Genomic DNA, 12,965 nt, shown 5'->3' on the forward strand with positions numbered 1-12,965 from the left:
CAGAAATGCACTTGTGATAAAAGATATCCAGAGTATGATGTTTAATTCCTGTTTTTATATATCATCATTGCCATGTCTTTCCCATTTTAGGGCTCCATGTGAGCTTCTAGGAGACTATTAATAAATTGCATTATGATATCTAAAATTAAATTCATGGTTTATTATAACACACATTATTAAATAATAATAAATAAAACAATTAAATAATGGTTTTATATGTATTCTACTTCACACATGAAAGAGAATGTCCTGAAATACTTTATTACCTTCTACCTTAATATATTTTGAAGAAAAGATTGTCTATTTGTCTTTCAAGATATCAAGTAACTTATCTAATATAAAACTAGTATGAATTAAAGTGAAGATCTTTATAAAACGTAATGTCCACTTTTTTATGTAATACTTATATAAATTTACTATGAATGATAGATTTCAATTGTCCAAGAACTCTTACAATATAAATAATGCAGCACACTCAAGTTAGCATTTGTTTTAAGAGCGCTGCCTAATTAAGTAAATCAGGTCTCCAAAACACTATATAAGATGGATACTGTAATTACCATATTTTTGCATGAAATGGAGATGAGGTATAAGAGGTTAAATGAGAATGCTATTGTTAATGTAAGAGAACAGATCATATAGTTTTAGACCTATTAATGTGGCATGATATATTTAGAATCTTGTAAATTAGAAGTGAAAATGACAAACACTCTATGTGCCTCTTGCATTCAACAAAAAGAAAAAAATTGAATAAAGTGCTGAGATATCTCACTTCTAGAAGGTGGTCAAGTTTACTCTACCTTTACCATTTATTTTCTACTACTAACTACAGCTATGTTATCTTTGCCAGGGTGTGCATACCCATTTTCAGAATCTACAAGCAGCAGGAGCACTGAGTGTTCTTGGAAAGACCTGGTTTTCTTCATGATTTTAAGTCCTGACTTTGTCTTGAGGCCATAAAGACTGCTCTGCCTGTGCCCTTTATCGATGCTTCTTTCATTTATCACAACAAACCCAAATTCAGATCATGCTCTTCCCTTTATCATTTATATGTGATAAATATAGATGATATATATGTGTATCTTTCTTTTTTACCTTCTAATTTTTCATTCTTTTCATCACTCACTTCTTTATATTAAGCCCCCCCAACCCCTGTTCAACACATCCTACTTATAAATTCCTGTCTTATTTTCTTTTTGTACAACACACTAAATCCAATTAGTACAGACTAATTAGTACATGGTTATGGGACTATACACTAGAGCATTGGCAACCTACCAGTAGTCACATATGGACCCTCAAATTATTCCCTGCCCCCTTGCATCCACTTACTATCAGCATCTACACAGATTGAGATGGGACCTTGTGAGACTCTTCCACTATTCGTAGTGGGGATGTCAACTACACTGATCTTGTGTAAGTCTTAATGATGTAACCACAGATGCTGCAGGTTCATAAGACCAATGGCTAGTCACGTCCTGAAGACAGCATTTTTCAACATCTTTTCTCTTCCTTTGGTTCTGTGTATTATTATGCCCCTCCTTGGTGTGTGTGTGTGTGTGTGTGTGTGTGTGTGTTTAGTGATGGTATATGGCTCATTTTTAGCAGCCTGAGAAATCACATTATTCTCAGCATTTTGACCAAAAATGAGTATTTGTAGTAGCTGTTACCCACTGCAAAAGAGACTTCTATGACTGAAGTTAAGTGAAACACACATATGAGTTGGTATAAACAAATACAGAGATAGAATTTGGACATTATCATTTGGAAAATGTAGTAGTTATTCCTGGTTGTCAACTTGACTATATTTGGAATGAACTACAATGCAGAATTGGAAGGCTCCCCTGTGATCCTAATATGGAGGCTGAGAAATACAAGTTTCTGACCTGGATCTTGGCATGGATATCTTGAGGTATAGTGGCTATGAATTCCAGAAGATTAAGTCAGGGAGACCTCTGAGTTCAAGGTCATCTGGGATTAAAGGTGTGATGGCACATGCAAATAATAATGGTATTATCACCCACCCCTAGTGCCTATGAATACTTGAGCCATGTTTTGACCAGGCTTACATTTCCAAGTATGATTTTTTTCCTGTTCATCAGACCTTCAATCTGATTAGGAGTGATTGGTTACTCCATCAGAGTTGTGCCAGTATTGCACAAATATAGACTTCTTGGCAGGAAAATTGCTATTAGAATAAGTGATAACATGTGATGTCCAATACTAGGGAATATCATTGTTTTCTCCCCAGCAGATTTACATATGACATATGATTACACACACACACACACACACACACACACACACACGTATATATTCATATTCCAGTGAAAGTTAGCCAGTCAGGAGGCAATTTCTTTGCCAACATGCATTTTTTGCAGTAGTGTCTTGTCATTTAATTATGGTTAAAAACAAACAGTAATTGTTTTGGCTCAGATTGTTTAAAGGGATGTCTCTGGAGTCACCCTGACCAATAACTTAAGAGGAAAGTTTGGCTGGCACTAATGGATTTATATATATATATATATATATATATATATATATATATATATATATATATATATATATATGCCACATGTTTCCCTATTGCCTCCAGAGTGTAGAAGGTAAAGGCAGAATCTTCAGAAGCAGAGTTATAGAACCAGAGCCATCACATGGGTACTAGGAACTGAACCCAGATCCTCTGTAAGAACAACAAATAACTCTTAACCATCTGTGTAGCTTGTCATTGAAGTCATTTCTTTGTTTGAATGCCTATTTGGGGAAGGTTTTATAAGACAGTAACATCCCAGATGTATTTTTCATGCTCTGTTTGTGTTTTTAGCTCTGCCTACACACAAACTCATCTCCCCAAGACTTACTTGCTTTCTTACTGTAATTCTTCCTCCAACGGGACTATTTTCTTTATTTTTGCTTTAGCTATCCTGTACTATTCTTCAGTCCCATTAGTTTCCCCCTATAGCACTTCCTTTCTAACTCACTGCTTTCCACATATGCTCCCATTATAACACATACCAAAAGTTTGAGGCTAAGATCCAAATATGAGAAAATACGTGATATTTGTATTTCTGGGTCTATGTTACCTCACTCAATATGTTTTATAGTTCCATCCATTTGCCTGTAAACTTTATAATTTCTGCTTCCTTTGAAGCTGAGTAAAACTTCATTGTGCATATGTACCACACTGTGTTATTCATTCATCAAATAATTAGAATCTGGGGCTGCTTTCATTTCCTAGCTATTTTTAATTGAGCAGCATTGAAAATGTTAATATTTTTGCAATAGGATATAGAGTCCTTTAATTGAATATGCCAAGTAGTGGTATAGCAGGGTTGTGTTCTAGATCTATTTTAACTTGGGGAGAAGCCTCTCTACTGACTTGAAAACTGGCTTATACTAATTTATATGCCTACAAACTAAATATGAGGGATCACATTTGCCACATGCCCTCATCTATTGTCATCCTTGATGATGGCCAAGCTGGCTGAGGTGAGGTGGAATCTCAAAGCAGTTTTGATCTGCATCTCCCTGAATTCGGAAACTAACCTGGTTATCTAAAGTTTGCTCCATGTATGCATCACTGATTGTCATCTCCTCTCTCAAGTCTATAGTTTTGCCGTTGGCTTAGTTTACTAGTTTACTCCCTCACTCCTTGTTTCAAATGGACAGCTTGGATAGAGAGCAGAACACGTCATGAATATTGAGATGAGCATACATTATCAGCTTAGTAGTCTAGCACTTCTGCATTTGGGCATGAGGACATACCTTATATATGAATTCATTCCAAAGAAGATTCGTAAGTAGTTTTAACACATAAGTATTATAAAGAATAAACATTACCTCAACTCTTCACTCCTTTCATTCCTAATTTACAAAAAATAATGGTAATGGGCTAGAGAAGTCTTATTATTTCAGTGACCCTAATGAAAATATTAGAAGTGTTACCTCCTTAGTCCTAAATCATAGAAAAATATAAAAAAAAAGTTCTGGTGATCCTTTGTTTTACAAGTTTTAAAAGTGGACATCACACTCAATATACACATTAAAATAGCTATTGAAGTTTCTGCAGGATTACATATTCCACTCATACCCAAATTCACTGCTAAGCATTGAAATTGAAAATAAATGGATGAACATTGTTCAGTTGAGCCCATGGAGGTCATTAGTTCCAAACACTTCTGCCTGCCATCTGAGAATGCAGGAAAGTTTGTGGATAATAGTAAACTGAAAAGGAGTTCTCTAGTGGAGTTTTTTGGGTCACTTAGGTAGACTATCATATCATCTGCAAATAATGATAGTTTGACTTCTTCCTTTCCAATTTGTATCCCTTTGACCTCCTTATGTTGTCTAATTGCCCGAGCTAGTACCTCAAGTACAATATTGGAAAGATAAAGAGAAAGTGGGCAGCCCTGTATAGTCCCTGATTTTAGTGGGGTTGCTTCAAGTTTCTCTCCATTTAGTTTGATGCTGGCTACCGGTTTGCTGTATATTGCTTTTACTATGTTTAGGTATGGACCTTGAATTCCTGTTCTTTCCAAGACTTTAAGCATGAAAGGATGCTGAATTTTGTCAAATGCCTTTTCAGCATCCAATGAAATGACCATGTAGTTTTTTTCTTTGAGTTTGTTTATGTAGTGGATTACATTGATGGATACCCTTATATTGAACCAACCCTGCATCCCTTGGATAAAGCCTACTTGATCATGGTGGATGATCGTTTTGATGTGTTCTTGGATTCGGTTGGCAAGAATTTTATTGAGTATTTTTGCATCGATGTTCATAAGGGAAATTGAACTTCTCTTTCTTTGTTGGATCTTTGTGTGGTTTTGGTATCAGCATAATGGTGGCTTCGTAGAAGGAATTGGGTAGTGTTCCTTCTGCTTCTATTTTGTGGAATAGTTTGAAGAGTATTGGTGTTAGGTCTTCTTTGAAGGTCTGATAGAATTCTGCACTGAAACCATCTGGTCCTGTGCTTTTTTTGGTTGGAAGAAGAGAACTCCTACAGTTGATAAACAACTTCAGCAAAGTGGCAGGTTATAAAATCAACTCAAACAAATCAGTAGCCCTCCTATACTCAAAGGATAAGCAGGCTGAGAAAGAAATTAGGGAAATGACCCCCTTCACAATAGCCACAAACAGTATAAAGTAACTTGGGGTGACTCTTACCAAACATGTTAAAGATCTGTATGACAAGAACTTCAAGACTCTGAAGAAGGAAATGGAAGAAGACCTCAAAAAATGGAAAAATCTCTCATGCTGATGGATTGGCAGGATTAATATAGTTAAAATGGCCATTTTGCCAACAGCAATATACAGATTCAACACAATACCCATCAAAATCCCAACTCAATTCTTCACAGAGTTAGAAAGAGCAATCCTCAAATTCATCTGGAATAACAAAAAACCCAGGATAGCTAAAACTATTCTCAACAATAAAAGAAATTCTGGGGGAATCATTATCCCTGACCTCAAGCAATACTACAGAGCAATAGTGTTAAAAACTGCATGGTATTGGTACAGTGACAGGCAGGAGGATCAATGGAACAGGACTGAAGATCCAGAAATGAACCCACACACCTATGGCCACTTGATTCTCGACAAAGGGGCTGAAAACATCCAATGGAAAAAAAGATAGCCTTTTCAACAAATGGTGCTGGTTCAACTGGAGGTCAGAATGCAGAAGAAAGGGAATTGATCCATCCTTGTCTCCTTGTACTAAGCTCAACTCCAAATGGATCAAGGACCTCCACATAAAGCCAGACACTCTGAAGCTAATAGAAAAGAAACTGGGGAAGACACTTGAGGACATTGGTACAGGGGGAAAGTTCCTGAACAGAACACCAATAGCTTATGCTCTAAGATCAAGAATTGACAAATGGGACCTCATAAAATTACAAACTTTTTGTAAGGCAAAGGACACCATCAAGAGGACAAATCGGCAACCAATAAATTGGGAAAAGATCTTCACCAACCCTACATCCGATAGAGGGCTAATATCCAATATATATAAAGAACTCAAGATGTTAGACTCCAGAAAACCAAATAACCCTATTAAAAGATGGAGTAAAGAGTTAAAAAAAACAATTTACACCCAAAGAAATTCGGATGGCGGAGAAGCATCTTAAAAAATTCTCAGTTTCATTAGTCATTAGGGAAATGCAGATCCAAACAACCCTGAGATTTCACCTTACTCCAGTCAGAATGGCTAAGATTAAAAATTCAGGAGACAGCAGATGTTGGTGAGGATGTGGAGAAAGAGGAACACTCCTCCACTGTTGGTGGGGCTGCAAAGTGATACAGCCACTCTGGAAATCAGTCTGGCGGTTCTTCTGAAAACTGGGCACCTCTCTTCCTGCTATACCACTCCTGGGCATATACCCAGAGGATTCCCCAGCATGTAATAAGGATACATGCTCTACTATGTTCATAGCAGCCCTATTTATATTTGCCAGAAGCTGTAAAGAACCCAGATATCCCTCAACAGAAGAGTGGATGCAAAAAATGTGGTATATATACACAATGGAGTACTATTCAGCCATTAGAAACAGTGAATTCATGAAATTCTTAGGCAAATGGATAGAGCTGGAGAACATCATACTAAGTGAGGTAACCCAGACTCAAAAGATGAATCATGGTATGCACTCACTAATAAGTGGGTGTTAACCTAGAAAACTGGATTCACAAAGCATAATTCACACATCAAATGAGTACAAGAAGAAAGGAGGAGTGGCCCCTTGTTCTAGAAAGACTCAATGAAGCAGTATAGGGCATAACCAGAACAGGGAAGTGGGAAGGGTTGGGTGGGAAAACCGGGGGAGGGAAGGGAGCTGATGGGACTTTCAGGGAGTGGGGGTCTAGAAAAGGGGAAGTCATTTGCAATGTAAATAAAAAATTTATCGAATAAAAAAAGAAAAATAATAGTAAACTGAAAAGAAAATCAAATGTAAAGACTGAACCCCTCTCAAATACCATACAGTGTTTCTAAAAGCTGTGTACCATTGACTTCTTTAAACACCTTTGGTACAGCATGTTCACAGCCTAGGAACCCTCGATCATTTAAAACTGGGTGCTTTTCACTTATATCTGTTGCCAGAGTGACTAGAAGAGCAATAGTCTTAAAGGAAGTATAAATATATTTCATTTAGCTAAATGAAGTGTGAACTAGCACTGATATATTAAAGAAGCCAGTATACACACACACACACAGACACACACACACCTACATTTTATTTCTGGGTGAGAAGTGTGACAATTTGGAGGAGTCACACACCCAGCTCTATGACTTGTGTGTACTGGGTAAGATACAAATGGACAGAATTCACTTTCCGCTCATTGTATTTCAGTTATAAAAGGAATATATAGCCATTGGTTTGTAAGAAACAACGTATTTTCAAAATTAACTAATTTTATTTTTAAAGTAACTTTACAACCTCTATTAAACAATAAAATATTCTCTATCTTCAAGTTTTTAAACATTTTCTCAAATAGAGATGCTTGATCACCAAAAAAGTCTTAACAAGTTGAAAATAGACCAATATAAAGCATATCTTTTTGACACAGTGTTAAGAAACTAGAAGGCAAAGGAATGATCTTGAAAATTTAGAGTACTCCTAAAAGAATAATCTCCTTACCCCCATATGACTTATGGTGCAACCATAGGACACAGGGAACCTATGTGATTTGTGAACATAACACAGAAAGTGGTGAAAGGAAATTTTACGTCTCTCCAAATTTTCGTGCATATTGAAGAAAATATTTTTCACATTTTTTTAAATTGGGAGACAAGACAGGTGTCAATAAAACTACTTCCTAAAGAATTATAAGTCTAAATCTCAAGGTGTGGCTTATTTAAAAAAACAATCAAATTGTTAGTTTCCTTATAGACATCTGCTGATTGGTCATTCAGATTTTCCTGTCTAATTATAAAAATTGTTTATGGGGTTCAGAGAAGGGCCGGCATGATCCATGGAGGCTATGAACTGTCCCAGAAGGGCCCTATGAAACTGAACGAGGCCACAGAACACAGTGCAAGAAACCAGAAGGAGAATAAAGACAGATCAAACTACAGGTGCTAGTGGAAAGAAAGAGAAGCAAGGACAAGCAGAACCTTGACTAGTCAAATACAAGCCTTCTTAGGCGACCTTTGAGATGATCCAAAAGAAATGGCGTCTCTAGGTTTCCTGCCCTAGAGCCTGCCAAGCAGAGAGTGCAGGACTTCAAATGTAACCCAGTCATGCTCACAGAGCTCTACAGTGTGATTTCAGTCAGCGGGACCCAGTAGTTACCAAGGAAGGCTGGCAGCTAGGGCAGCAAAGTCTAAACCCACATTGCTCCCTTTGCTTTCTAGAAAGTTCTGCACTGTCTTTATGCATCTGCTGACACCACGTTCTCTGAAACTACGCTGGCACCACATGGCAAACTCTACGACAGAAAAACTCTCCTCCCAGCATTCCATCACCAGACCACCACAGGAGGTTTAGATCCACGGTGGTACTCCATCTGGGCCAAGAGACCACACAGTTTGCATAACAGAACAGCCACCTAAGGCAAGAGAGGAACAGCGTGTTCTCCAGAGGATCACACATTCTTTGTATTCTAGTAACCTCAGCTCTGTGGGATGGAGTATTGCTTTGAATACTACAGTCCGTGACTGAATCAAACACATCTAAAGCAATCATTCTTTTTGCTGTCTCATCTCTTTCCCCAGATCAACAGCTACCAGGAATGTTTTCAGTCTCCTCCCATACTGACCACCTCAAAACAACACGGCCTCCTTGTCTGTTTAATTTTGAACCTTGCTACAACTTGGCAAATATCTAGCCTCACGTACCAGATCATACTCCTTGGAAAACAGGTCTTTTAGCCTTATGAAGAGCAGCCAATTTTGTGTTTCAAGCAGCAGTCACGTGGCCTATCCTTTTTTATTGGCCCTTTGTTGATTTTTTAATTCTTTTTTTCCCTACCCCTTTATTTGGGCCCCAGATTATTTGAGAGTGAAGCCCACCCAGACCGTGACAGGCCTCAGTTCCATCGCTAGCTGGAAACATCAAGAAAACTCACTGTGGTGGAAACCTTTTCAAGTTGAACTTCTGTCAAGCAGTTGCAGGAGCTTGTGGTTTTGTGGTAAAATTTGTCAGAGTGAGTTGTGGAAGTGGCTAAGTGCTGTAAGTGGGGACTACACCAGGGCAGGGCGAACAGGGCTGTGTGAAAGAGTGTCTCTTTGCTACCCATCAGTTTTTGGTCTCTTTGGAAATTTGAAGAGGGCCTTCTATTATTTGATAACCAATATAACATGTCATATTTTTATTTATAAAGTTTATTGTCACATGTGAAATAAAGAGTACCATTTGCTATTTGAGAATATGATTTCCTGACAGAAATTATTTTGGGCAGTGCTCATTTATTTAGCTGGCATATAATATTTTTACGAGAAGATATCTTTGAAGGCTAGGATAAATATCAGTGAGGAATAATTCTAAGGTAAGGAGTTAGGACATATTCCGATTAATTGTCAAGCTGGAGAAATTACAATAAATCAAAACAAATATGAATAAAATTGACATATCTGAATTTTAAGTGAACATGTTAAATTATATTATGACAAAGAGGTCACAAATTGGAAGAAGTCAAAGCATTCAACATGGTTTAAAGTAGCAGAAAACTAACAGGTAATGGTAAGAAGAGAGAGAGAAAGAGAGAGGGATAGAGGGAGAGAGGGAGAGAGGGAGAGAGGCACATTCTCCTGAGTAATGTTTTAAGCAGTAGCATCACAAAACTGACATTTTATATACTGTGAAATAATAGGGCTCATTTTAATAACAAGTAAAAATAGGATAATTAGGGAGAGAAATATAGTGTGATGATTTTTGGTTTTGGTTGGTAAGGTATATAAAGAAAATTGAATATACAGAATAGAAAAATTGGACTGACCTCCTGACAACTATTTAAAAATATTACTTTTGTACTATACAAGCAAATACATACACACATACACACACACACAGTGACATAACTGAACTTTCAAATGACCATGTTAAATATCTATCTTTCTATGTATGTATGTATGTATGTATGTATGTATGTATGTATCTATCTATCTATCTATCTATCTATCTATCCATATACACATTTTCTCATTATCTCACTGTTATATAAGTATCTCATTATTCATATTTTAGTATCCTAACAGACCTATGTTGTTGAACTTTAGTTCGAACCATATTTATACAAGATCTTTATGCAACAAAATTGGGGGGAAAACATTCCATACCAATAGGCTCAGGACCACAGAGATTTATTTATTTATTTTTTATTCGATATATTTTTTATTTACATTTCAAATGATTTCCCCTCTTCTGGTCCCCCACTCCCAGAAAGACCCATAAGCCCCCTTCCCTCCCCCTGTTCTCCCACCCACCCCTTCCCACTTCCCTGTTCTGGTTTTGCCCTATACTGCTACACTGAGTCTTTCCAGACCATATCACCCTGAACGCGCCCGATCTCGCCTGACCAGAGATTTATGGAGGGAGAATGAGTCTGGAACACCTAGCGAGACTGTCTCAAAAAGAAGGGGACTAAACCACCAACCAGAGTACACATGGAGGGACCCGTGGCTCTAGCTGCTTATGTAACAGATGACTGTCTTATCAGGCACCAGTGGGAGGGGAGGCCCTTGGTTCTGTGGAGAGTCAATGCCCCAATGTAGGGGAATGCAAGGGCAGTGAGGTGATGGCAGTGGGTGGGTGGTTGGGTGGGGGAGCTCCCTCAAAGAAGCAGGGGGGAGGGGGCATGGGATAGAAGGTCTGGGGAGGGGATACTGGGAAGGGGGATAATATTTGAAATGTAAATAAATAATATAATCAATAAAAAAGAGAAAAAGTAGGGGAGAAAAGTTATCTACTTTTGCTGTTTGTTGAAGAATTTGAACCTTTACATTAAGAAGAGCTAACTTTAAACTTTGTTTGCAACATTTTTTTTTTTTTACTTTATAAGTGCATCTCATAGTGGGTAGCAAAACAGATTGTTTATAGAATTGGAATAAATTTAAATGAGCTATGTGTTTATTAGGGTATTAGTATCCATACATGAGCTCCTTAGCTTTGATACTAAGCATATAAACATTATTGATTTGTGAAATGCTCCTGATAAACCTTTTGGTTATATATTTATACTTACACAAAATGGAGAGTCTTTATCCTTCTACTCAATTGCTTATGATTTCTATCAACATCTAAGTGTTAGATTTGTTTCCACTATGAACCCTAGTTTTGTTCCTTTATATGAAATTTCCTTTTATTACATATATTTCCTCATTAAGTAGGATAATTGTAGTTAACAATGTTTAGGCTTAAATAATGAAAACGGATATTGACACCATGTTTCTCTAAGGATTTTATGTAAAATTTTTGAAATTCCTGGAGAATTTTACTGACAGATAAGTACTTTTAAAATTCAATCTTTTCACAGTCCCTTGCTTTCTTTTCCATCCCAAGTGTTAGTAAAGCCAAATGGGAATGCATTAAACTACAGAGAAAAGAACTGCGATTTAGAAGATAAAGAGATCTGGCATGGGGTCTTTGCCCTTTTAGTTACTATACTTGAAGTTTGATATGGTGATGAACCCAACATTTCTTCTAGTCTTATGGACTCATTCATAAAACTGCAATGAATAAGTCATGTTTAATAGCAATCATTACGATTTAAATATAATAAAAAATTGCTGCTGTTTATGTGTTTTCCTAAAATTGTGGAAAATTTGCCTAAAATTCTGGTAAAATATTCTAAGCAGGGGAAAAGATTATGTATGACAAGTATGATTATGACTAGGCTAAAAATCATTAAAGTTAATAATCCTTTATATATACAAGACATTTTTCTTAAATTGTTAACTGCTAATTCCATCACTGTTTGATGGAGTAACTGACTCACAGATTATAAACTAGTGTAGAACTTCCTTCTATTTCTTTTCTTTCTCTTTTTTTAAAGAGTGGAAGGGTGAAGGAAGATGAGATGTACTTCCGTGCAATTCCATCACAGTTCAACATAACACCTCTAACTCCTTAGCGTAAGCATAAATATCAATTAGACACTATATAATAAATAAACCTCCTGGAAAGTATAATGTTAATATAAGAGATTATAATTTATTATTTCTCACATACTCTTTACATTATTATCTTGATGTGTGTTCTCAATAAAAAGTGAAATACTATAAGAAAGAAGAAGTTAAATGAAGAAATATTCTGTACAATGATGGTTGTATAGTCTTCAGAAGTTATTCCAGATTCGGGAAATTTTCTTTGTGAAGTGAACTTCTGGTATTTGAGTCTTCTAAAGGAAAAATATAACCACTCACAAATGCCTTGAATTATGTATGTATTAGTAAGACCCACAATAACTCGTGACTCAAATATATTTGTTTTATAAAATGACAATACTCTAACAATTCACTGGTGTAAGCTCAGATCTTGTCTTCTACATCCATGCTGCATTTCAGGGACATAATGCTTTGCCTAGCATGTTTGAAGCCCTATAATTAGCAGCTGCCATTGTGTCACGCATTAAAGTAAAGAACCATAATTGACTGAGTACACAACAAATTAAAAAAATAATATTTTTGTGCTTGGATATAATTTCTGGTCATAGCTTCTATCAGTGTCTGATTTCATGTCTCACTGAATTTGATGTCACTTGTATGTGGAAATCAAAGATAGTTTTCACTCAGCTTCCTCTCCCAATATTTGAAAACAACAATTAAAATGAAAAGATGATGCAATAAGCTTTGTAGCATCTTTCTTTCCATTTGAATGTAACTTTTTATTCTTTGGGAATTCTGAACAACATATTTTAATAGTAATCATCACTCCTGTTCCCCCAATAACTCTTTACATATTCTATACTATCATCTTATATACCTAACTTCATGATAGGATATGTTCACTACTACAATGATTAGGACAAAGCCA

Source organism: Apodemus sylvaticus, chromosome 5, assembly GCF_947179515.1.
Source record: "Apodemus sylvaticus chromosome 5, mApoSyl1.1, whole genome shotgun sequence".
Taxonomy (NCBI): domain Eukaryota; kingdom Metazoa; phylum Chordata; class Mammalia; order Rodentia; family Muridae; genus Apodemus; species Apodemus sylvaticus.